This window comes from Periplaneta americana, chromosome 13 (genome assembly GCF_040183065.1).
Source record: "Periplaneta americana isolate PAMFEO1 chromosome 13, P.americana_PAMFEO1_priV1, whole genome shotgun sequence".
Classification (NCBI taxonomy): Eukaryota; Metazoa; Arthropoda; class Insecta; order Blattodea; family Blattidae; genus Periplaneta; species Periplaneta americana.
Window position 1 is genome coordinate 157,899,984 of NC_091129.1, and position 27,608 is coordinate 157,927,591.

At 35.3% G+C, this 27,608-nt stretch overlaps 1 protein-coding gene across 1 annotated transcript in view; it reads left to right on the plus strand.

The window, feature by feature from the left end:
• The first annotated feature begins 7,878 nt into the window (after positions 1 to 7,878).
• Cad89D (cadherin 89D) overlaps positions 7,879 to 27,608 on the plus strand; it is a 343,616-nt gene continuing 323,886 nt past the window's right edge. Inside the window, exon 1 of the mRNA XM_069844519.1 lies at positions 7,879 to 7,985. The gene's annotated coding sequence lies outside the window, so the exon portion shown is untranslated. The remainder of the gene's footprint in view (positions 7,986 to 27,608) is intronic.

The following is a 27,608-nucleotide window of genomic DNA, read 5'->3' on the forward strand; positions in this document are numbered from 1 at the left end:
CAAATGGATTTTAAGGAACCCGAAGGTTCCTTGCCGCCCTCACATAAGCCCGCCATCGGTCCCTATTCTGTGCAAGATTAATCCAGTCTCTATCATCACACCCCACCTCCCTCAAATCCATTTTAATATTATCCTCCCATCTACGTCTCGGCCTCCCTAAAGGTCTTTTTCCCTCCGGTCTCCCAACTAACACTCTATATGCATTTCTGGGTTCGCCCATACGTGCTACATGCCCTGCCCATCTCAAACGTCTGGATTTTAAATTCCTAATTATGTTAGGTGAAGAATACAATGCGTGCAGTTCTGTGTTGTGTAACTTTCTCCATTCTCCTGTAACTTCATCCCGCTTAGCCCCAAATATTTTCCTAAGCACCTTATTCTCATACACCCTTAACCTATGTTCCTCTCTCAGAGTGAGAGTCCAAGTTTCACAACCATACGGAACAACCGGTAATATAACTGTTTTATACATTCTAACTTTCAGATTTTTGGACAGCAGACTGGATGATAAGAGCTTCTCAACCGAATAATAACACGCATTTCCCATAGTTATTCTGCGTTTGATTTCCTGCCGAGTGTACTACTACTACTGCCATTATTATAGTTTATATTTGCAATGATAAATTCTGGGTGAGTGGAAGAGAAGACCTTAAGGTCTTAACTCTAACAAGGTGAATAAATAAATAAATACATAAATAAATAAATACATACACGAACAAGAAAGTAAATAAATACATAAATAATAATAAATAAATAAATAATTAAATATATAATAACAAATATATATAAATAAATACATACATAAATAAATAAGTAAATAAATAAATGATTCTAAAATCGAACCCGGAACTAGTGCGAGCGAAGTCATGACTCATGCGCAGTTGCACGTACAGCATAAACGAGCGCTCGAACCCCGTTCACCTGTCAGACGCCTCCGTGTTTATTATACTGACAGTAATGATTGAAATTTGACCTGTGACCTTCTAGCTGAGGGAGATAATTTTCTCCCTGCTCGAGAGAACAGGTGCTCCTCGAGGCATTGCCCAAGTATTGCTATTGTCGTCACTTCAGAGAAATACGGCAGATCCATAAGCGATTTGGTTCCCCTCTATATTTCATTGGATTATTGTGTCTACTTCTTCAACATAAAAACAAATAAGGTCTTTAAATCTGCGTTTTCTAAACTTTTTCTATAAACGTACCTTTTAGGCTTCCACTATTTTATTAGCCACTTCCCTGATTAACCCGAGTTAACTCGGGTTGCTAACTTGTGTCAAAATTTGTTAACCCGAGTTAACTCGTTTGAGTCCCATTTTCGCTGCTAAGGATTATATCCCGAATATATGTTTCCATTCTTTCATTAACCTTTTCCTCACTAGATGGCTACAGAAGTTAGTGATATTGCTATATCTGGTGATGTTTTTTGTACTTCTTCCTTGCGAGTGTAATTCTATGCTCATATAGCATTCACACACAGTAGTGAGTAGATGCTAGTTAGTTTTTGCGGTATCTGTTCATGTTTAGTGTTTTTTGTGCTGTTTTGTATAAAGATGAATCAATTGAGTGATTCCGAAACTTTTGATAGGAATATATTCCTGTAGAAGATTAGGAAGTGAAACATCGATATCAGAAGACGAAGTTATAGACCAACAATCAAATTCAGATCAGTTGATGTCGCGTCTTTTCGACAGTGATTTGAATAGAAGACATCTGGCACCATTTCTTCTGCACCTCCGAGGTCCCCATTCCCTGAAATTTTAACATTGTTTCTGATAACGGTAATTCTCAATTTTTTTAATTATTCTTTAATAATGACCTCATCAAATTGTATTCGAGGAGACGATTCGGCATGCTAATAAGTGTTCACAGAATGCTGAAAATAATTCGTGGCGGCCTACTACAGACTCTGAAATACGTGTACTTTTGGGCATAGTGATACTGCAGAACATTATCCACAAACCTGAAGAACAGATGTACTGGTACAAATATTCAATGGCTGCTACACCATTCTTCCCAAAACGCTCTCATATAGGAGAGCAGATACTACTGTCCGGAATGCAATGTGTCACTGTGCGTAATACCCTGCTTTCGAGTCTATCACACGACAAGCAACATTTAACGGCTTGATAACAGCACTGGTATTGTACCTCATAAATTAATCCATAAAAAACATAAGTTGGTAATTAGTTCAGGAGAAAATCAAAGTGGGACAACTACCAGAGCTGGAAACAAGGGGCACGAGATAACTCGGGATAATAATTCAGGTATGAATGTATGTCTATTTCATAGTGATTTTAGGTATGTAAGAAAATTAGTGATGTAAAGTTATTCTGCAGTATTAAATGACCTCTTTACGAAAAAAAAAAAAATATGACACTTTTTTCACAAAACTGGTAAAATATATAGTAAGGGAAGGAATTAATAACCCCATGGTAGGCTAATTTTATTTCATTCTGTAATGTAGCCTACCTAAGTTGTTTACATTTTTACATCATCTTGATGCACATTTTTACTTTTTGACTTTTCAAGAACACTCCCGAGTACAAGCTTTGACGTTTCCGGCATTTAGCTAATTACAGTCTATAGCTGACCGTGGAACGAGGGGCCAGGGTTCAAATCCTGGTTGTAATAAGTTACCTGGTTGAGTTTTTCTTCGAGGTTTTCCCCTCAACCAAATGAAGCAGAATTGCTGGGTAACTTTCGGTGTTGTAGCTCGGGTTCATTTCGTCATCATAATAAACACTTCCCCTCTTTCATCATCATCATCATCATCATCATCATCTTCATCTTCATCTTCATCTTCACCTTCATCTTCTTCTTCTTCTTCTTCTTCTTTGTTTCTTTCCCATGTTTCGGGCGTGCTCCGATGTAGAGACGGCTGCGAACTGGCACCGAACTTGGACCCCACGGTATGTGGTCATTAGTTGGTGGTGGTAGTGCTATGTACCTTGGGCTCTCCTCTTAACTTATGGTAGCTCGTGGGACCGAGGTTGAGGGACCGCGGTGAGGCCTACGTGGGATGGCAGTCTCCAGCCCCTGTCCCTGTAATAGATATAACTAATTATAAATTATATGATTTTAAATTTTTGTGAAACAGGTGAAACTATTATTATTATTATTATTATTATTATTATTATTATTATTTTATTACAATTTATATATATATATATATATATATATATATATATATATATATATATATTATCAGTAGCCAAGCGAGTAGAACAACAAGTTAATATTACTAAATTCAATATTTTGAAATTAAAGGACGACGAAGCTAAGCAAAATTATCAGGTCGAAATTTCGAATAGGTTTGCCACTTTAGAAAGTTCCGACGAAGTTGAGAAAGAATTAGATGTTAATAGCGTGTGGGAAAATATCAGAGATAGTATCAAAATTGCAGCTGAGCAGAGCGTAGGTTATTATGTAACTGAGAAAAAGAAACCGTGGTTTGATGAAGATTTTTGCATGGTAGTAGAAAGAAGGAAACAGGCAAAATTTAAATTCTTACAGGATCCAGTTGAGGAGAAGAGAGATAATTATTTCAATGAAAGACGGGAAGCAAGTCGTACACTTAGGAATAAAAAGAGAGGTTACTTGAAGGAAAAACTGAATGAGGTAGAAACAAATAGTAAGAATAAAAACATTCGAGGTTTATATAAGGGTATAAAGGAATTTAAGAACGGATATCAGCCAAGGGTAAACGTGATCAAGGATGAGAATGGTGACTTGCTTGGTGACTCTCCATCAGTCCTAAACAGATGGAAAAACTATTTTGCGCAACTACTAAATGTACATAGGCCAAATAGAAATGATCGGGACGAAATTGAAATACAAACTGCTGAGCCATTTATACCCGAACCCACGCTTTCAGAAGTCGAAATTGCGATAGAAAATCTGAAAAAGTACAAGTCTCCAGGTATCGATCAAATTCCAGCAGAATTAATACAAGAGGGTGGAAGTGCATTATATAGCGAAATTTATAAACTTGTTCCTGCTATTTGGGAAAAGGAAATTGTACCATAACAATGGAAGGAGTCCATAATTCTACCTATTTTTAAGAAGGGGGACAAAACCAACTGTGGTATCTTTCGAGGAATATGACTTTTGTTGACGTCATACAAAATTTTGTCCAATATTCTTTTGAGAAGATTAACTCCGTACGTAGATGATATTATTGGGGATCATCAGTGCGGTTTTAGGAGTAATAGATCGACTATTGATCAGATTTTTTGTATTCGACAGATAATGGAGAAAAAAATGGGAGTATAAGGGTTCAGTACACAGTTATTCATAGATTTCAAAAAGGCATATGACTCGGTTAAGAGGGAAGTATTATATGATATTCTTATTGAATTTGGTATTCCCAAGAAACTAGTTCGATTAATTGAAATGTGTCTTAGTGAAACATACAGCAGAGTCCGTATAGGTCAGTTTCTATCTGATGCTTTTCCAATTCACTGCGGGCTAAAGCAGGGAGATACACTATCACCTTTACTTTTTAACTTCGCTTTAGAATATGCCATTAGAAAAGTTCAGGATAACAGGCAGGATTTGGAATTGAACTGGTTACATCAGCTTCTTCTCTATGCGGATGACGTCACTATGTTAGGAGAAAATCCACAAACGATTAGGGAAAACACGGAAATTTTACTTGAAGCAAGTAACGCGATCGGTTTGGAAGTAAATCCCGAAAAGAAAAAGTATATGATTATATCTCGTGATCAGAATATTGTACGAAATGGAAATATAAAAACTGGAGATTTATCCTTCGAAGAGGTGGAAAAATTCAAATATCTCGGAGCAACAGTAACAAATATAAATGACACTCGGGAGGAAATTAAACGCAGAATAAATATGGGAAATGCGTGTTATTATTCGGTTGAGAAGCTATTATCATCCAGACTGCTGTCAAAAAATCTGAAAGTTAGAATTTATAAAACAGTTATATTACCGGTTGTTCTGTATGGTTGTGAAACTTGGACTCTCACTTTGAGAGAGGAACATAGGCTAAGGGTGTTTGAGAATAAGGTTCTTAGGAAAATATTTGGGGCTAAGCGGGATGAAGTTACAGGAGAATGGAGAAAGTTACACAACGCAGAACTGCACGCATTGTATTCTTCACCTGACATAATTAGGAACGTTAAATCCAGGCGTTTGAGATGGGCAGGGCATGTAGCACGTATGGGCGAATCCAGAAATGCATATAGAGTGTTAGTTGGGAGACCGGAGGGAAAAGGACCTTTATGGAGGCCGAGACGTAGATGGGAGGATAATATTAAAATGGATTTGAGGGAGGTGGAATATGATGATAGAGACTAGATTAATCTTGCACAGGATAGGGACCAATGGTGGGCTTATGTGAGGGCGGCAATGAACCTTCGGGTTCCTTAAGAGCCATTTGTAAGTAAGTAAGTATATATTAATATATATAATTTGAACTGGTAATGGAAATTACGGGAAAACAGCTGAACGGATTTTAATAAATAACCCCTCATTTTGAAGCTTGGAACTCAAAGTTTTTCAGAAAAAGAGTAGTTTTCAGTGAAAAGTCAATTTTTCAATATAATTTTCCTATTTTCCAAAATCCATCTGTCGTCAGTTTTGAGAACTACCTAATTGCATTTCAGAATAAAACAAAACACACACTACAGTAAACAATATTATACGAAGGCCATGATCTGCAAGACTGCTGACATATTTAGAGCTCAAATTAAATTGGTTTATTAAAATATTTAACTTACTAAAAATAACTTACAAGTTCGATTCTGTGGTGTGTAATTTTCTGGGTACAGCTGTGTATTGGATATTAAAAACTACAAAACTTGAGGTGGTTTGATGACATTATTACCATTAGAAATGAAATATTATTATAGTTAATGCCATGATGTGACTATTTTTCATTAATTATACATATTAATGCTATATTGATGATATGAAAGTGAAACGTTTTGGGATTATACGAGTATAAGTAGATGTAGAGTATAACTTAAATTAGATTTCTATATTTTACTGAGTGGCGGCTATATAGTATATATAGTACACTAGTGGCTTGTGCAACAAATACTGCTGCAAACTAAGTTCGTTGGACGTTCAAACAAAAATTTTTCAGATTTATTTTCAATGAAGAATACTTGTCTTTTTGATAGTTATTTGCTTCCATAATAATGAAACATACTCCCTCTGAATGGATTTTTTTAGGCCAAATACTTTTTCTTGAACCTATCCAACTTCAGTTTTTGAGTTTCAACGCGAAAACGCAAGTATCAATGTCAGGACGATTGCAGTAGCTATTTCAGGTCATTGTAGATTGTAGGCAGAAGTTAAAAAAATGTCAGGTTTGCTAAGCTTTGGAACAATAGCATTTTCGTATAGCTGCTGCATGTAGAACTTGAAATGTAGAGCGTAAAATCATTTTATCCTACTAAGAAATCTTGCTGAAATGATCTGGAGACTACAAAATTTTCTAGGCCTCTTATTTTATCAGTAAGTAATACCTTTTGATCTTTCCTTAGGAACTGTAATTTTTGCGCTCTCTCGAGCCAATACTGAAGACAATGACACATATCAATATCTACACTACACCGCCATTAAGTATATGAAAAAGACCCAACCCCACTGGGTTAATAAGTATAAAAATATTTGATTTTTAATAACAATATTATTATCTTACTTAAGTTTTGTAGTTATATATAGCAGCCACTCAGTAAATTATAGAAATGAAGATCTAAATTAAGATATTCTCTACATTTACTTACATAACCACAAAACGTTTCACTTCCATGTCATCAATATAGCATCAATATTATGTACAATTAATGAAAAATAGATGCATCATGATATTAACTATAATAATATTTAATTTCTAATGGTAATAATATCATCAAACCACCTCAAGTTTCGTAGATTTGAATATCTAATACACAGCTGTACTCAGAAAATTATACATTGCAGAATCAGTTTTTAATAACAAATTGAATTGAGCTCTAAATATGTCGGCAATCCTGCAGGTCATGGCCTTCGTGTAATAGCCTATTGTTTATTGTAGTGTGTGTTTTGTTCTGAAATTCAATCAAGTCGGCCGTGATTCAATAAAATTAGTTCTTAAAACTGACAACAGATGGATTTTGGAAAATAGGAAAATTATGTAGGAAAATTGACATTTCACTGAAAACTACCACTTTTCCGAAAAACTTTGGGTTCCAAACTTCAAAATGAGGGGCCATTTATTAAAATCTGTTCAGCCGTTTTCCCGTAATTTCCATTACCAGTTCAAATTATATATATATATATATATATATATATATATATATATATATATATATATATATATACATAGATGTTACTGAAAGCTATGAAACTTACGTAAGATAATAATATTATTAAAAATCAAATATTTTTATACTTATTAATCAAGTGGGGTTGGGTCTTTTTCATATATTTAATGGCGGTATGGTGTAGATATTTATATGCGTGGTTCTCTTCAGTATTGGCTCGAGAGTATTCTTCATTGAAAATAAATCTGAAAAATGTTTATTTGAACGTCTAATGAACTTAGTTTGCAGCATTTGCTTGCACAAGCCACTAGTGTAGCTATATTTGTAAAATAAATATCATAAATAGCCTATATGCAAATTTGCTGACTATACTTTTCTCTAAAGCTGTTCACAGAAGACCACAATGATATTAGACTTATATTTTTTGACTCACTGCTCTGATTCATTTCTCAAAAGGACCCTATTTAGTCTCCTTACACTCTGTAGGCATTAAAATGGGGGGAAAAAGCAGCTCTTCTATGCACAACAGCTATTGCTTACACTGTTACCACCTTCGATTCTTCATCTGACAAGTGTCATAAAGCAGTTTTCATTAATTTCAGAACCAGAGATATGAAGGCGTGTCTGCTGGTCGGACGAAGCTTCAACAGATGATGTCCTGAGCAATGAATGGATCTTCACAACGTTTCGGGACTTCATAAACCAAAGGTAATGTGAATAGTGTCTGTTTTCTTGTGGTAATTTTACTCTAGTTTACCAAGCAGAATAAAACTTGTGTGATGAATTTTTGTTACCGACTGGAAAAGAATAACCCAGCGTGTGTGGACACTTTCCAGGACTTACAGACTAGTTCCGCAACGTTTTTTTGATTACTCGATTTACGAGAATATTTCTTCGTTTGTTGCATTCGAAAAATATGTCTCTGTATTTCTATAAAGGTATGTCTAAAATTTATTCTCAAAATGTAATTATTGTTTATTATAACATTTTGAAAGTCAATATCAAAACTACGAGTATAATATACTCCAGGTATTTCAGAGGCCTTGCGTTTTAGAGTAAAATGTCAAATAAATTTTGAATTTACCTTTTAAAATATCTGATCTAGATTCATTTTATTGAATTATTGCAACCTTTTTTTCCAAAATTTGAGATCGGATTATTTTTCAAACACTAATCTTCAGTGTAAACTGTTGTAGAAAAGATATTTCTACATAGAAAGTATGAAAATTGTTTATCAATTAATTAAAAAATGCAAAATTTACCTCCCCTTCAGGAAAGAATCTCAGTTTACATTTTTATTTTAAATCTATGGAAGAAAAATTTAGATGTCGGATTTGACTGACTTTCAATAAAAAGTGTACGTCTTCTGTCACGAAATCCTTTCATCAAAATCTCAATTTTCCTATTTTATGTTAAGAACATCTTGTTTTATGTTGATTTTATCACTAACTATGTATAACTTTTCTATAACAGAAGCAATAACAAAATATATCAACGACCACCTCTGTGGTGTAGAGGACAGCATTCTTGTCTCTTACGCAGAGGGCCCGGGTTCGATTTCCGGTCCAGTTGAATTTCCTAGATGAGGTTTTTTTCAGGGTTTTCCCTCAACCGTAAGGCAAATGCCAGGAAATTCGGGCCACAACATCCCTGAATATCATCGGCCTCATTCATCACCGAAATCACATTCATAACAAATCAGTAATACATAATTATACAGTCGCCATCTAGCTCACAACAATAGAACCAGTCTCAACAATAGTGCATAGGCCTTCGGATTTGATACACAAGATTAACTCGCGGTATAACCGGTGATGTTAAAGCGAGAATAAATAACAGCGAGAAAAGAAATGTATCAACAATAAAATTGTTACCTTAGTGCTTTTAAAACAAATGACGTATTGAATAAAAATATTGTGCTCTTTCAGATGATATTAAAAACATAACATAGGTCCTAGCGTGCAATTTTAAAATGTTCTCGATGGCATTATGATTCGCACAATAATATTCGCAAAAATATTTTATTTTCATAGAAATATTCCTTTCTAAATATAAGGTTTTACGTGTCTGAGCTTTCTGTCCGAAACCTCACTCATTAAATTTTAATTTCAAGTAATTGTTAGTTTTAAAAAAAGCTGTGTAAACAAATAAAACGAACATGTTTACATCAGAATCCCAACTCTGCCAAGGGTGCTTAAACTGCAATTTGCCCTTGATCGTCACTTGTGGCACCTGTCCAGCAACCACGTTGCCGTGTTCACGCCTCACATGCTAACTGGTTCACTTGCACTGGGCTGACACAAATTACATCTCTGCATCTGTTGGCCCGGGGGTTCAACATTCGACGCATGCAAATTACAGAGAACTCGACAGTTCCTAAGTGAAGAACATCACCCGGAGCTTATATCATTTTATGATGAAGCAATTCTTCTGTATTTTGGTTTAAAAATTCATTAGAAACCCGTTACGTTCAATCACTGCCCTCAGAACAACAATGTGTATTTTTATTAATTTATATTCAGCCAGTCGTGACGTCGTGACGTAAACAGCGGTTAAGGTACAGTGGCGGCACCAACATTTTTAATTTGAGAGAGGTCGTTCGAATGAAATGAACTTGATGAATGTGGGTATCTCCAGTGTTGTGGTGGAGAATTACCTATGAAAAGGTTTCTGAATTTAAGATATTCCTTACTTTTATTCCGTTCTTAATTTTGCATCCCCTCTTGATTTCTAAGTCTGATATCGGTTTGCATAATGCAAGAAAGACTTGGATGTCCAGTTGATAATAAATCAAAGAAACACTAAAAATGGCTGCTCGAAATATCCCCTACGGCATTGGGATTATTTCGTGAATAGATTATGTTGAAGCCATATGATTATGAAATTAAATACATTCTTATTTGGTTCATTTCACGGCGCTTTATCAATTGCAATGGTTATCTAGAATTTCAGTGAAATGAAGGTGATAATGCCAGAGAAATGAGTCCAGGGTCCAGTGCTGAAAGTTACTACCTAACATTTGCTCTTAATGAGTTGAGGGGAGACACAGGAAAAACCTTAAGGGGAGAGGATGGTATTTTTGATGAAAAATGACTAAATTTTCAAAAAAAATCTTTAAAATACTCTGTGATGTGTGGATCGCCATTTTTAAACTTCCTGCATTATGGATTTTTAAATCACTCGCCCATTTTATTGTTGTTTCCGGTAAATTAAATTTTCAAATTTTTTTTCTTTAATATACCCTTTGATATGTGTGGAATGCATTGCATAACATCTTGCGGGTATTTGTGACCTTATCGGATGTTGAGACGTCATTTTTAAACTTCCTGCGCTATGGATTTTTAATCACACGCCCGCTTTTATCGGTTTACAGTAACTTCATTTTTTTTTTCCTACATTGCCAGACAAAAATGGACATAATTTCTGAACTATTAAAGATACATGCATGGAATTTAGAACACACATTCTTTAGATTATTAGGAAACTTTTCTCTGTAACAGAAATTTGTTAATTGATTTCGTTTTAAAAATACGTCCGTTTGTTTGCAAGAAAGGAAATCAGAAAATTGTTATTAAATTTTAATTGTTTATTTTACAAACGTAGGGACTAATATCAAAATTCTGTTACAGTTTGTACGACATGCATTTGTAAATACAATGCAAAAAAAAGTTTGAATCTATCTTTAAAAACGGTTTAGATATATCGGTTTTAGTACAATCCTGCATTGGGTTTTTTTTTTTTTCAAATTTGGGCCCCCAAATAATATATATATTTTTTTCAAAATATTTTTATTTGGTTGGGTTGCCACAGCTATGAGGTCTCTACATACAAAAAATTAACATTTTACACCAAATAGGAAAACAGTTTTAAAAAATACTATCCTCTCTCCTTAAATTTCGAAGTTGGTTAATCTGTGTTTATGTTGGCTGGCTTGTACTCATGAGAGAAACGCCATTAGTGAAGTACACACAAATAACATCAGAATGCGTAATATCGACTTTACATATCGTTATTGTCAGACATATCGATATGCATAGCCGTTTCCGTTCTCGGTTTATTGTGAATTAAAAATCTTCACTTTCAAGTTCTTAGTTTCCCGTTCTCGTTTCCGGTTTATTATGGACCAGCCTTAACTCTGAAAGACAATGTAAGCTAGTTTATTCGGTCGTGAGTAGAATATGCTTGCGAAAGAAAGATTTCGTCTCTTATTTCTGCAAGAGCGTCTGAAGCTTTTCGTGTTTACGTGCACCTCCTTCTGGCTTGCGTAAGTTCTCGTATCTGTTATCAATGTAAGTTAACGTGCGTTATTGCGTGCGATTTTGTGTAAACTATTGTGCGTGTTTTAATCGTGTTTTTTGCGTGTGTTCAAGCGTGCGTAACTTAGTGTGTCTGCATTCACGTGTGATAGTTCTTGTTTTCATGATTCTACACATCGTACATAATAATTCGAAAAACTGCTAGCCCATTTAGTCCAACGTTATGACTCGAAGTAAGAGGGTATTAGTCAAATATCTGTTACACTAGAAGTTCTGTTATATAAGAATTATTCACCAAGTTTGACTCACACTTAACGACATTATTCCTGAAGTATTTTGAGTTAAACGTTAATGTGAACAAAGGTTAAACTTATATTTTCAGGTCCACACCTGTGGAGTAACGGTCACCAAGTCTGGCCGCGAAAGCAGGTGGCCCGGGTTCGAATCCCGGTCGGGGCAAGTTACCTGGTTGAGGTTTTTTCCGGGGTTTTCCCTCAACCCAATACGAGCTGGGTAACTTTCGGTGCTGGACCCCGGACTCAATTCACCGGCATTATCACCTTCATTTCATTCAGACGCTAAATAACCTAGATGTTGATACAGCGTCGTATAATAACCCAATAAAATATATTTTTAGTTTAAGAAAGTAAATAAGTACTTGGAAAAAGTATAAGATTATGTCTCGTGACCAGAACATAGTATGAAATGGAAATATAAAAATTTGAAATTTATCCTATGAGGAAGTGGAAAAAGTAAAATATCTTGGAGCAACTGCGGGCTAAAGCAAAGAGATGCACTAACACCTTTACATTTTAACTTCGCTCTAGAATATCGTCGTTGTTCCGGCAATAACTCCTATGTGACATATTTATCGATTATCAGATTTTTGCTCTATTAAATAACTTGAATAGTGATACAGCAAATAATAAAATCACCTATATGTAATTATATTTCTTTCTTTCGAAAAATGTAAGAATTCACAATCTCCTATGCATTACTGCCACACAAGAATAAATATAACATAGGAGTTACTGCAGGAACAAAGACGATATGCCATTAGGAAAGTTTAGGATAAGGGAGAAGGCTTGGAATTGAACGGGTTACGTCAGCTTCTTGTCTATGCGGATGACGTGAATATGTTAGGAGAAAATCCACAAACGATTAGAGAAAACACGGGAATTTTACTTGAAGCAAGTAAAGAGATAGGTATGGAAGTAAATCCCGAAAATACAAACTATATGATTATGTCTCGTGACCAGAATATTGTACGAAATGAAAACACAAAAACTGGAGATTTATCCTTCGAAGAGCTGTAAAAATTCAAATATCTTGGAGCAACAGTAACAAACATAAATGACACTCGAGAGGAAGTTAAACACAGAACAATCGGTTGAGAAGCTTTTATCATCCAGTCTGCTGTCAAAAAATCTGAAAGTTAGAATTTATAAAACAGTTATATTACCGGTTGTTCTGTATGGTTGTGAAACTTGGACTCTCGCTTTGAGAGAGGAACAGAGATTAAGGGTGTTTGAGAATAAGATTCTTAGGAAAATATTTGGGGCTAAGAGGGATGAAGTTATAGGAGAATGGAGAAAGTTACACAACACAGAACTGCACGCATTGTATTCTTCACCTGACATAATTAGGAACTTTAAATGCAGACGTTTGAGATGGGCAGAGCATGTAGCACGTATCGGCGAATCCAGAAGTGCATATAGAGTGTTAGTTGCGAGACCGGAGGGAAAAAGACTTTTGAGGGACCGAGACGAAGGTGGGAGGATAATATTAAAATGGATTTGAGGGAGATGGGATATGATGATAGAGAGTGGTTTAATCTTGCACAGGATAGGGACCGATGGCGGGCTTATGTGAGGGCGGCAATGAACCTCCGGGTTCCTTAAAAGCCATTTGTAAGTAAGTAAGTATGTTGTGTTTGTAATTATGGAGAGAAACGTGAATTGACAGAACTTCCTCGAAAGGATAATTCAATTTGAAGCGAATCCTCGCAATTCGGGCAAGCTTAGTTTCTCATCAAGCATGATGAGACGGATCTTCCGCGCTCCTAAGCGGAGTAATTAATTACATAGTTACGTAAAAGAATTTAAAAGTATGACTAATTATGTTTCCACGTGATTTGTCAATAAGGAAGAGATTCTGGGACTTAGCGTTACTTGGGGTGTGTCCGCAAGCTGGACTCCTCACCCCAGCCGTGCGTTACCGGCGTTGAGCAATTTGAGGTCCGCGTTATTAACCCGACGACGGCACAACAAGCACCACTTTCACATCCTTGTGCGGGTCGCAGACACTTTTACTTGTTCCGACACGATGGGATGCCTCGGTGAAGGGTCTGCTGGTCCAGCGCATCGCCGACGTGACCTTATTCATATTTGCTGCGGTAAATGTCTTCGAATCCTTGGTCCATCTTATACAGATTTGACAGAAATATATTCTATCTAATTTCTGCACAGCCCTAGAAAAAATGACCGCTCTCCTACAACGTAAATTTATCTAAGTCCACTTCGGGGAGTCGTTCACACGACTGGGGAAGGGATATTTATTTTGCACCTAATATACAGGGTGTCCGGGAAAGACCTGATGAAAAAGAAGTAATTATATATCTGAAACTGTTACAGTTATTACCTCAATGTTTTCACAGTTAGAAAGAGGAACTCAATAAGTTTTGTTACCTATCAGCATGTTGCACGCGTGAGCATACCATTACGCTAGAGAAAAACAAGAAAAAGCTCTATTAGTGACAATTAAAATTTATTTCATGTGCCGTCTATGCTTATCCTTATTTAACAAGTATATTGGTTATAAAATATTTTGTTACATAATATATCAATTGAACGTTTTCGGCTCTATGGAGCCATCATCAGAAACAAGTATGCCCATATGTATGATATAAGTACACAGTATATTGCCGTACAAGTAAACTCAATTAATGTTAAATAACATGCTTCTGTATAAAATCGATGATTATATGGCAATAATTACATTATAAATACAAAGCGCCTATGTAGGCCGTATTAGAGTGTTAAAATTGTTAATGATAAATTACATAAAATACTTTAAAATTATTATAATTAGGAGTAATAGTTGTCCAGTTTGATGCCTGTGTGGATTTCCATCATTTGGTAGAAGCTGGGGCAACAACCGTAGGGGAAGAAAGTATCAAATGTAATGTCTATGCTCAAAGTTACTATGATGCACATTACCAGAACAAAGTATACATATATCTCACAATGCTATTATTGCCAAGGTCTTAATAATTCACATGAATCTATTACAGAACATCTCGTGTAGAGATTTTATATGTACGTAAGCGCACGGAACAGTTGTTTAAAAAAGAAAAAGCTCGTTCTGCGCAGAATATATAATCAGCCTTGCTCTCAGAGTCGAGAATGCAAGTTGTGCGTGTACCAAGTGAACAGCCGGACAATGTGTACCACAGTAGAGAAAGCAGAATGCGTTTTATGACTGGCTGAATTTAAGTCAGTCAGCGTGTACAACGTCGTTTCCAAACGGACAAGAGCTCACAGTAACAGGTAACACATACCTGGATATGCTGCGAAATTACGCTGTCCCACAACTACCACCAGAAACCGTGTTTCAACAGGACGGAGTCCCCACACTATGCTAACCATGTGCGCGCTTTCCTCGATGACACGTTTCCTGACCGTTGAATTGGAAGAGACGGACCTACACCACGGCCATCACGGTCGCCGGACATGACCCCATTGGATTTCTTTTTGTGGGGCTTGTGAAGGACGTGATTTACGTGGCCGAATCTACGAAACAATAGGCCTAGTCACATCGGAGATGCTTTCGTGTGTATGGCAGGAGATTGAGTATCGCCTGGACATAGCCCTGGTCACAAATGGTGCTCATATAGAGGTACATTAAAACTTATTGTGTTCTCTTTGTAAGTGTGAAAACTTCACGACAATAAATGCAATAGTTTCAGAAATATAGTTATTTATTTTTCGTCAGGTCTTTCCCGGACACCCTGTACATCTTGCATATATCTTCGTTATTGATTATTCACAACACTTGCTCTATAAACAGGCAGTAAAAACAATAAACAAAACGAAGGAAAACCAGAGCGGAGTCGTGCATAAGAAATTCTTTCACGTGTGAACCTACGCTCTCACGGAAACAACCGAAGTCTTCCGAAAAGGACTTGAGGCTGTAAGTTACATCTCTGTCACTTCATCTTCCTGTGAGTCTAGGCTTGTCTATGTGACTACACACATATAAAATAAGGCTAATCAAAATGTACATATTAAGTCAAATATGGAGAAAGATGGAGCGTGTGAAATGGACAGGCAGAATAAGAAATGAAGTTGTGTTGGAAAGAGTGGGTGAAGAAAGAACGTTGCTGAAACTGATCAGGAAGTGGAAAAGGAATTGGCTGGGTCACTGGTTGAGAAGAAACTGGCTACTGAAGGATGCACTGGAAAGAATGGTGAACGGGAGAAGAGTTCGTGGTAGAAGAATGGATCAGATGATAGACGACATTAAGATATATGGATCATATGAGGAAACAAAGAGGAAGGCAGGAAATAGGAAAGACTGGAGAATGCTGGGTTTGCAGTGAAAGACACCTGCACTTGGGCAGAACACTATGAATGAAGGAATGAATGAAGTCAAATATAGTACAAGCCCAATAACATAACATAACATAACTTAACATAACATAACATAAGTGTAATCATGTTCAAATCAGTGCAATAGGGGTCTAAAATAATACCATATTATAATACTACTACTACTACTACTACTACTATTACTACTACTACTACTACTACTAATAATAATAATAATAATAATAATAATTTTATTAGGAATATTCCATTAGGCCTATACATGGAGCGTGTGAAATTGACATACAAAATATGAAATGAAGTTGTGTTGGAAAGAGTGGGTGAAGAAAGAATGATGCTGAAACTGATCAGGAAGAGAAAAAAATTTGTTGTGTCACTGGCTGAGAAGAAACTGCCTACTGAAGGATGCATTGGAATGAATGGTAAACGGGAGAAAAGTTTGGGGCAGAAGAAATGTTAAATGTTATGATTTATTTAACGACGCTCGCAACTGCAGAGGTTATATCAGCGTCGCCGGATGTGCCGGAATTTTGTCCCGCAGGAGTTCTTTTACATGCCAGTAAATCTACTGACATGAGCCTGTCGCATTTAAGCACACTTAAATGCCATCGACCTGGCCCGGGATCGAACCCGCAACCTTGGGCATAGAGGGGCAGAAGATATCAGGTAATATACGACATTAAGATAAGTTATATGGATCATATGCGGAGACTAAGAGGAAGGCAGAAAATAGGAAAGATTGGGTAAGCAGTGAAATATCTACCTTTGGGCAGAAAACTTTGAATGAAGATATAATATGATCTATTATATCATAGCTACATGATTTTGTCTCCCACCTATTCATGTGTCTGTCTGTCTGTCTGTCTGAAGTCGGTCTTCCATTATTTCGTAAGCCCAGTTTTTACGAATTTACTTTATTTTCATGGCGATTATTGATTTTTGTTGGAATGAAAATTGCAAGAAAAAAAATCAGTTTTCACAGAAAGCCTGCCCGCCTTAAAGTCGACACTATCGGCCGGAGATCTAACCTAGGTTACTTTGCTGATGTCATGAAACTACAATTATTTTCTTTCCTCTTCACCAAGATGAGATTCAACACCGGAAGCATCTGAGCAAGATCAGAATTTGCTGTGGTCACTCCCTCCTTGGAATGTATTCTCCACCATAAACCGTTAAAAATGATGTGGATTATAAATTCGTAACTTTTTATCAAGTCCAAAACCAGTTCCTTCGAGTAGGAGAAAAAAATGACTTGATACAGTAGAGTTCTGCATGGCAAGTGGGATTTGTTTCAAATGGCGTTGAATAAGATTGTTATCTGGGCCCTCCACATCCACCCACCTCTCCTTGAGACGTCTTCTCTAGGATCCTGCTGTGGTGGACACTATCTCTTCCGCGTTGCACGAAATGACGTCGAACAAAACAGATGAAGTGCTAACCAGCCTCTCCTATGAGAGTGACATGCAGTCTGGCATGAATTAGAGAAATCTTACGCAAACATAACCTGAAAAGCGGACCGACAGCGCAAATGAGAGAAGAGGATTTCATTTCAGTTCCTGTCACGCATTAAACTCGAAATAAATTTTAAGGGCTCAAGGAAATTATTCCATTATTATTTTATTCCAAACTTATGAAGAAAATGCAAATTTGTTTGTGCGAGATCGTGCGTATTTGCACAAAACCAATACGCGGTAAGTGTGAAATACCACATTCAGTATTCCCAACCTAACACACATAACAATTTCCCTCTTCTTACCGCTTAAGCGCGACATTCATTTTACTGCTTTAGGCTTTTAACATATTATTTTTAGAGACGTTTAACATAGTAATAATTATAAATTGGAAACTTACCGCTGCAATTTCACCTAAATTGCACTGTTAATTATTGTTTTTAAATATTTGAAAAAATTAAGTAAAGTCTACTACTCCACGAAACTTATTGCATTCCTGATACAAGTAACATTAAGGAAGCCGTGAAAAAATCAACAAGATTCCAGATGCCGATGTTATTACTGCAATATGTTATATAAATAATATTAAAATATTAAAATGAAAAATAAATCATTACATAACCTTACCGTTTGTTTTAAGTTCTCATTTATTGACTGGGGGGAAAAAAAGACAAACGTATATCACGGCCTGCTGGAATATAGTAAACACATAAAACATTTTATAGCTACAATGTTGAAGATAACTATTTTAGTTTTTAAAAGTTACCGTCATTGAACAGAAACCAAGATGGAGATTTCATTGCAACTAATTAGAAATTCGTCTTTCAGGTATGTAATAAACGATCTTCGCACAAAATAATGCACGATACACGAGCGGTATGTTTTCTTTCAATTCTCGGAAATTAAAAAGCTCAACTACGTTTCGCTTTTTCAATCTTTTCCTCGAACATGAAAACATCAACATACCGCTCTTGTAACGCATATTACTATTTTGTGCTAAAAATATTGTGCAATTTTTCATAAGTTTCCAATAAAATTATATGCAACAATTTTTAGCAAGAAAACTATATACCGCATATTTAATAAGTTTGCAATTAAATAATATGGATTGTAAATATACGATGTACGTAGAGTAGAAATCTTCGATGGATAGTCTTATGATCAGTTTCTACAAACTACTGAAATATCTATGGATTAGTTATCAAATGGATAACATTTATCTCCCCGTAAATTATTGAAAGCGAGGCTAGGCTATAAAAAATGTATCATTGTTTAAGTTATTCACTGTTAAATTTAGTTCTTAATTCTGACACTGCATACAGCATCTATAGACATGTGAGAAGCTAGAAATGTCGTTAAATTAATTTACGATGGTATTGACTTCATCCCCTATCGATATTGCAACATGTTCATTGACACTACCAGCAATTAAAATAATATGAAAATATTTGTATCCAAGACTTGTATCTTCATTATTCTTAGCTACCTAAACAATGGCTTTATTCACAACAGTGAATTAATAATTTTTTTTAATCAATCTCTCCATTACAACCAACATAATATTAGCAACAATAGAATCAATACAGTAATTCATTTATAATTTCTTTGCAAACCACAGATTACAAAAAAATGTCTTCAACTTAAAATTAAATTTAGATAATGAAATTTAGATACCAGTAATGAATGAAATATTGTACAGCACACGACAGTAAACAGATTTTGTGCGCAACTAAAATTCTGTTCGATAGCATTAATCTTGAAACAATGGGTTTTATATTAACACAAGAAAATAATTTATTTTATTTATTTACTTATTTATTTATTTATTTATTTATTTATTTATTTATTTATTTATTTATTATTGCTAGTAAGTTTGAAATGAATACAAGTTAATACAATATAAGATAAACTAGCCCACTCCTGAATGAGTAAGACTCGTGCTCAGGAGGGGATTCCAATACAGACAGAAATAAAATTAAAATTGAGAGTGAATGCAGAATAAAAAGTGTTTAATATGTTTAAACCCAAACTATAAATCCAGTAATTTTTTTTATCTTTTTATTAATTTGGAGAGTATTCGTGGTTAAAATAATATTAGAATAAAATTTGTTTAATAATAATCTGGGACCTTGACTCATGCTATGATAAAAAGCAGTATTGGTTTTACATTTTGGTTCAGAAAAACGCAGAGAATTCGTGTTTTTAGTTCTATATTTATGTATATACCTTTCAAAGTTATTAAGATTTCTGTGAAAGTAGTTTAATAAAATCAAATAATAAATTTGTTTAATGTTGAAAACTTTGAAACGTTTAAACAACAATTCAGTTGAGTAATCTTTCTGCTTTTTTTTTTAATTATATGGGAACAATTCTTTGTTAAATACAAGAGACCTACGGTATTTGCTGCACTCTTTCCTCGTAGAAGAGTTGCATCTCACAATACGATCAGACTTGTTTAAACTCAATAATATGGCTAAATTGTTGTTTATTTGTGTATTTGTGAAAAAAAAAGTAACCTAATGACAAAGAAATATTTAAAATGAAATACACAACTGAAATTATAATAGTTATGCCATGATATAATTATTTTGAATCACCTAACCTAAAACTGATAATATTTGTCAAAGAATCATGTATATGATAAGTTGGCAATAATAAGTAGATAGTCTTCTTTTCTACAAGGCCTGCTAATTTATTACACATGGCCAGCTACATGAAATTCAACTTTCAATTTTTTATACATATATTTTCATGGCTATGTGCTGTAGTTTTGGAATACACGTCAGGTATATGTAAATCCATTTGAAGAATTATTTCTCTCGTAGTTCACGTCATACGCTAGATATAGACGTTTGATGCGAATTTATAGCTAAATTGTAATACTATAACGGAGCAAATGGTGGGAGAGCAGCATGATTTACATTGCGAGGAGTTAATTTCAATAGAAATTGCCATTTTCTCTTAAGACACTGAAATCAATAATGGCGGTCAGATCATGCAACAAACCGCAGACGTTGCCTTCAGATGTTACTCAAACCATTTGAATTGTGGGAAAGAAAACAATATCGAGTCGACGTCCGCAGTGAGCGGGAACGGCAAACTGACCTACTCCGCTCGCAGGGGTGAAACCACAGGCGAGGACGTGATCGCCATAGCAACCCTTTCAACTGTTTTCTGCCAGATATCTTGCTTCCTACTTTACATGTTTTGATGTACGAAGATGACTTGGAAGTTTCGCCATTGCTGGTGAGGCATGCAGGGATTCGAAAGGACTTTGAGATTTCATCTACCTCAAGTAGTGATAAATGGAGGAAAATTACTCTTTTCGGGACTATTTTGCCATCATTTTTACATAAAAATGAGAAAAGAAAATGTTTTGTATAAAAGTATAAAAAATTAATAGACTATAAATATATTAAATACTAGCCGTACCCGTGCGCTCCGCTGCACCTGTTAGAAATAAATATAAAATAATTACATAATTAAAATAGGACGTTTGATCCAGGGAACATTCGTGTTTGATAGAAGGATAAATCGTTTAATATGTTACTTAATTTAAATTGTATTTAAATAATTAAAATGCGGTCATTTTGGTCCAGAGAGCAATCATTTGGTGCAATGACAATTCCTTTAACATGTTTCTTAATTCTCATTACATGCAACCATAGTTTAATGGAGATTGACATATCATTTAGTTTTAATGTGTATACTTTATATTACTTGCTATATGTTTCAGAAGTTGCTATAATAACATTGTAGAATTATGTCCATCTAGAGAAACTACACTTTTCAATGGTGAAATAATAATTAAACAATTAATTAGCTTCCGATATTATTTCATACAACCACAGAAACATTCTCTGTAGGCTATGTTTAATAACTTTCGATTGTTGTTGTCCAAGGCCCCTTATAGACGAAGTCATTTGTTCTTATTTCAGTACAGCGCCTTAGATAGCGTTGTTATTGTAATTTTAAAACTGATTTATCTCATTAAATATCAGTCCTATCAAAATTTTGTATAGGACAAAACTTATCGGAAATTATTTTTAAAGAAACGTTTGTTATTTAACATGTTTCATGAAAATCAATAATAAGCGAGATATTTCGATTTATTTAATTCAGGCCCCCTTATAACCCCCCTTTTAAATAAAGTATTTTGAATGCCATATAGTCTAAAATCTAAGTCACAACGAACTTAATTTATATTCCAATTTTATATAAATCGGTTCAGCCATTATCGCGTGAAAAGGTAACAAACATCCAGACAGACAGACATACATACAAACAAAAATTTCAAAAAAAGCGATTTTCGGTTTCAGGATGGTTAATTATGCATGTTAACACCAATTATTTTTTGAAAATCGAAAATTACCAAAAAATTTTGGCTACAGATTTATTATTAGTATAGATGTTCGACTATGTCCTTTAATATTCTGTGTTTGTTTTACATGAGCGGATCAACATCCAGCCCCTGAACCCCCATCCTAGAGGACCGGATTACTTTCAGGGTATTCTAGCCTATCTTGATTTTTAAAGTGTTGAGAACTTGCTTTCTTGCCCTTGCATGTCTTAGCCCTAAAAATGGTTATCCAGGAGTCAATGCTTCGACTTGCATGTGTAGGACATGGTAGGAATAAATGGACATCTTAAAAACTGTAAGATGTGATTTGGGTATCAGCTGTACTCGGAAAAGATTCATGTGAAACAATTTTTTAACATGTTTAATCTCAAAAAGTAAACATTTCCTTGTCTCTTCTCTTGTAAAACATTTTTTTTTTCAAGAATATTCTTGGGATGCAATGGTATTTTTACTAACAAGAACAATCCATTTTTCCTTAAGGGGTTAGGTACAGCTTACAGATTGGAAATATTCAACTTTTTTTTCTCCATTACTGTATCTTGCACAATAATGAAAATTGGTATGTGTAAAACACTGTCATGCTGCTATATGAAAAAAAAATATTTTTACAATTTAAAAAATTTATCTATTTTTTTTTTCAAAATTCAAAATGGTGGCAGTTTACTGTGCAGTGATGAAGCGTTTCTCTCATAACTCATAAACTTGTTAAATTTTTCATTTTCTCTCTCTTTTATTTTATTGCTGAAACTCATGTTTACAATATCATGTCCTTTCAACTACATTTCTTAATAAATTAATATATATTTATGCTCGACCATGCCGAAATGTAGTAATTATACACCTGGTAGCAGAACTTTAATGCATGTCATTAAAGTACACCTACTCATTAAAGTACAGGTCTTCAGCCAATGACAACTCAGCTTACATGTGTTCAGCCAATGACAGGTCAGCTTTCTACTGTTATAAAACCGCAAGTATCGATTATTCTCGGATATGCAATCGAAAGAGAATTAGCGAAAAGTCACGGAGGCTGGAAATCCAATACTGTCGCAGAAGGTTATGTTCTGTTACTATAATAATTAGCGTTAATTGTAAATAATATTCAAATAAATTCAATTTGTCATCTCGTTTTTCAATGTCTAATTTAATTTCAGTGTTATCTCTGTAGGTTCTTATGGCCTAGCAAAGTCAATGTGGACATCTGTTCCTCGGAAAAAATCAATACTTTCGCGTCTGCGCACATCTCACAACATACGGGACATTGCTCCAGGTCAGATACAATAAAATTAATAATATCAAGTTAGAAATATGGTCGAGTATAAAAAGTCGTATGAAACTCGCCTATAATGGTAATTAAGAAGCTCATATGAAAATTATGAAACTCGCTTGCGCTCGTTTCATAAATATCCATATTCACTTCTTAATTACCTTCATTATAGGCTCGTTGCATAATGTACTATTTTAATTTTGTGTTACAAGAAAATACTGATGTTTGATCATTTTTAAATGAATTTATTTTTTATCAGTCAATCTACCAAAGGTATAGATGTGATCTTGCATCATATTGTAGATATGACATGCATAAATACACACAAAAAAGTTCATTATAGAATGTTGGATAGTTTTTTAGTTATGTGGGAAACGCTTCATCACTGCACAGTGAAATGAATTTTGAAATAAAAAAAATGTAAACATCTTTTTTTAATTCCTATTTTTTTTTCATATAGCAGGACAGTGTTTTATACATACTAATTTTCATTATTGTACAATATACAGTAATGGAGAAAAAAAAAGTTGAATATTTCCAAAATTTCACTGCTGTAAGCTGTACCTAACCCCTTAAAATTTCTCTGTCATTTATTTGTAGTCTTGGAAACACAACAACAAAAACATTCGACGATTCGCAGTCATAGAAACAAAACGGAAGCTATTCAGCTGTCAATTGTTAGTCATAATATTTTAATTAGGCCTATTACTTTCAATATATACTCGTATCTATTTAGACTTCAAAATGTAGGTGTTGTATAATCATGTACGCAGTTAGAGTTAAAAGTAACTTAACATCACTCTCGGTTTTCACGGCACGAGCCAAACAAGTCTGGGGTAAAGTTTCACTCCAACCACTAGTTACATAAACAACAATTTTATTACTATTATTTGAAGAGTAAAGAATAATGTAGGCCTAATACTACTACTACTACTACTACTACTACTACTTACTGGCTTTTAAGGAACCCGAAGGTTCATTGCCGCCCTTACATAAGCCCGCCATTGGTCCCGATCCTGAGCAAGATTAATCCAGTCTCTATCATCACATTCCACCTCTCTCAAATCCATTTCAATATTATCTTCCCATCTACGTCTCGGCCTTCCCAAAGGTCTCTTTCCCTCCGGCCTCCCAACTAACACTCTATATATATTTCTGGATTCACCCATACGTGCTACTTGCCCTGCCCATCTCAAACGTCTGGATTTAATGTTCCTAATTATGTCAGGTGGAGAATACAATGCGTGCAGTTCTGTGTTGTGTAACTTTCTCCATTCTCCTGTAACTTCATCCCTCTTAGCCCCAAATATTTTCCTAAGCACCTTATTCTCAAACACCCTTAACCTATGTTCCTCTCTCAAAGTGAGAGTCCAAGTTTCACAACCATAAAGAACAACAGGTAATATAACTGTTTTATAAATTCTAACTTTCAGATTTGTTGACAGCAGCCTGGATGATAAAAGCTTCTCAACCGAACAATAACAGGCATTTCCCATATTTATTCTGTGTTTAATTTCCTCCCGAATATCATTTATATTTGTTACTGTTGCTTCAAGATATTTGAACTTCTCCACCTCTTCAAAAGATGAATTTCCAAGTTTTATATTTTCATTTCGCACAATATTCTGTAGGCCTAATACTAAGCAAAAAAGACAACATTTCACAGGAGAGCTTATTAAAAGTTAGTCTAGTGGTATTAGATGCGGTATCAGAATTTCTTCAGCTTCTATTTCTGTTATTTGTTGAGTAAATTTCATATTATTTTACTGATAGCTTCCCATACGCATAAGAAATTAACTAGCAGAAAAAAGCTGTACTTTTAAGTGTTGCTAAGGACTATTTCATTCTCATCCCCTTCACTTGCTTAGTTAGTTAACGAAAAATGCATGTTATATCTGTGTTATTACTAGATAGTCATTTGTCTCTCTCGTTATTGAAAGGCTCACGTCTTTTATTCTCTGTTCGTGTAATTGGAAAGTAAAATGAAAACATTAAAGGAAGGTAAAATGGGAGGAAAGATAAAGGAAATAAATGAAGTTACCAAGAAAGACTATTGCGAAGAAAGAAAATAGAGAAGAAATAACAAAATAAGGGGAAATAAGGAAGTAGACGGAATGAAACAGAATGCAGTCAATTTTAGGGATTCAGTCTACCGGTTGAATGGACGCTGAGAGTACAAGTAAGCTATCGTAAAAGTGTTTGCAATCCTTGTGTAACGGTAGCCATATGGAATCCGCGACAGCTGCTGTTTCTGCTTCCCGCGAAGATGAGTACAACGCCCAGACCTTGCTGGTGTTTGACTAACATTGAATCTGCAAGTTCAAGGATCGCGCGGTCCTGCTTCAAAACAACTCGAAACTAAAAACAGCGAACCTGGTAACCTATTGAGCACCTTACATGTGGGTTACCAGTTATTCTGCTTGAACTTCTGACGACTTACTCAGTTCATGTGAATACACGTCCCTTAACAATCTTCTTTGCTGTAATATTGCATATTACATTGTTTGAACGAATAGAAATTGAAGACGTAACATTCTAAATGTGCTAAGTGCCAATTTTTCAAATTTCATTTTATTCAATCTAAGGAAGGAACATCTAAAAGATCTTCCAATAAGAGTGTCACACTTTTAAAATGAAATAAATTGCATTAACGAAAGAGGTTTGTTTATTTAATAACTATTATTTTGAAGCACACTTAATGCCATTACGTATGGAAGAGAACTTCAGTGAAAAGGCCACAGTGATTCGTTGGGTTGCCCATGTACGGGTCTTTCAATTTTCAATAACAGACAAACATAAACTAGGCTCAATTTCACGAATAACGCATGTGATATTGTTCCTTAAGTCATTGACTGTTCCTGGCTTGTAATCCGTTATTTAACATAATCTCACAAGAAATAATCCAGCGGCGTTAAATCACGTGATATTGGGTGCCAGTTACCACCACGAGGAATAATGAAGCCTCTGAACTTCTCCCTCAAAAACTCGACTGTTTCGTGAGCAGTATGACACGTGGCGACATCCTACTGAAACGAGATCAAATTCTCAACACACAGATCAATTTCAGAACGCAGACACTATTTGACACCACATTTCAACAATCGAACGCACCCACACAACAGGCAGCGAAGTTCGAGATGACGCCGAGATCTAGTAGGCTCTGAGGATGGTGTGAAGAAGCACCGAAACAGCTGTAAGCCGCACATGCTTACACAATTAACACGAGTAAGATCGCCATTTAATCAATTATTTATATTCAAGTGTTAAAAGTAGTGTACGAAAGATTCAACATGGATTTATATTTCGCAGTGTGTTTTTCATCTATATCTCAGAAAGTTGTTTTTGGCATTTAGCACATTTAGAATGTTATGTCCTCAATTGTAATCTGACGGAGTAGCTAACTCACAAGTTCTTTCTTGTAATTACAATTCATTAGATCCACTCTTTGCGTGATGACCATTAAACCTGCAAGCTGATAGAATCTGCTTGTAGGCACCTCAAAATTGCAGCTAATTTCAATTTAGTGTCTGGATTTGATTTACACATGAATAAAGGAAAGAGCCTTTCCTCGGCTATTACGTTGCACGCAAGTCTTCCTGTTTGCTCCGAGCGGTCAGGTGGGAGAGAAGGCCTTCTTGACAGGGGCGACCACTTATTCTGCATGATGGTTGCAACTCTTGGCCGCGAGAGGCGCGGCAGTGGTCATTGCTCGTGGTGACTAGCAGATAGTCTTCAGCTTGGTGTGTAATATGTATGTCACGAAGAGACTCGCTGATTGCGGTAAATGGATCGTCCATTGTTCCCTCCAAGACACACGTTTAGTGGAGCAGAACTTAACGCAAAAGCTTTATTAGTTTCTTGGATAATTGTTCTTGACATCGAATACAGGCGCTTATCTTCCACATCGGTATTTCATGCTATTTCATCACTTGCAGCTGAACTTTAAGGGTTAAGGAGGGACTCTTATTAAGTCATTCCTGTGGCAGCCTTTGTTGATCTTAAGAAAGATAACGACAGCGCTTCTCGAGCCTAAACTGTCGCGGACCACTAATTGGGCTTCTGATCCTCTTGTGAAATATCCACTACAAGTTTATTCGTGACCAGAAGCTCAGCTTGGGCATTAGTTGAAATCCATCTGCAGCTGATTATTTCATTGTTTTCTTTCTATTTTTTTTTTCAAATTTTAGAGCGAATGTTAGGTAATTTCATGGCCACCTATCGGATTAATCTAGCCAAAATACCACCCTGGAATAACTAATTCCACTGACACCACGAAATCTTGCGTTATTTAACCCCTCAAGCTGACTTGCCGTACACGTATACGCAGCTTTCTAGGCTTGTTATTTAGCGGTTTTTACTTATACAGAGACATGATTTTATTTTTACTTCA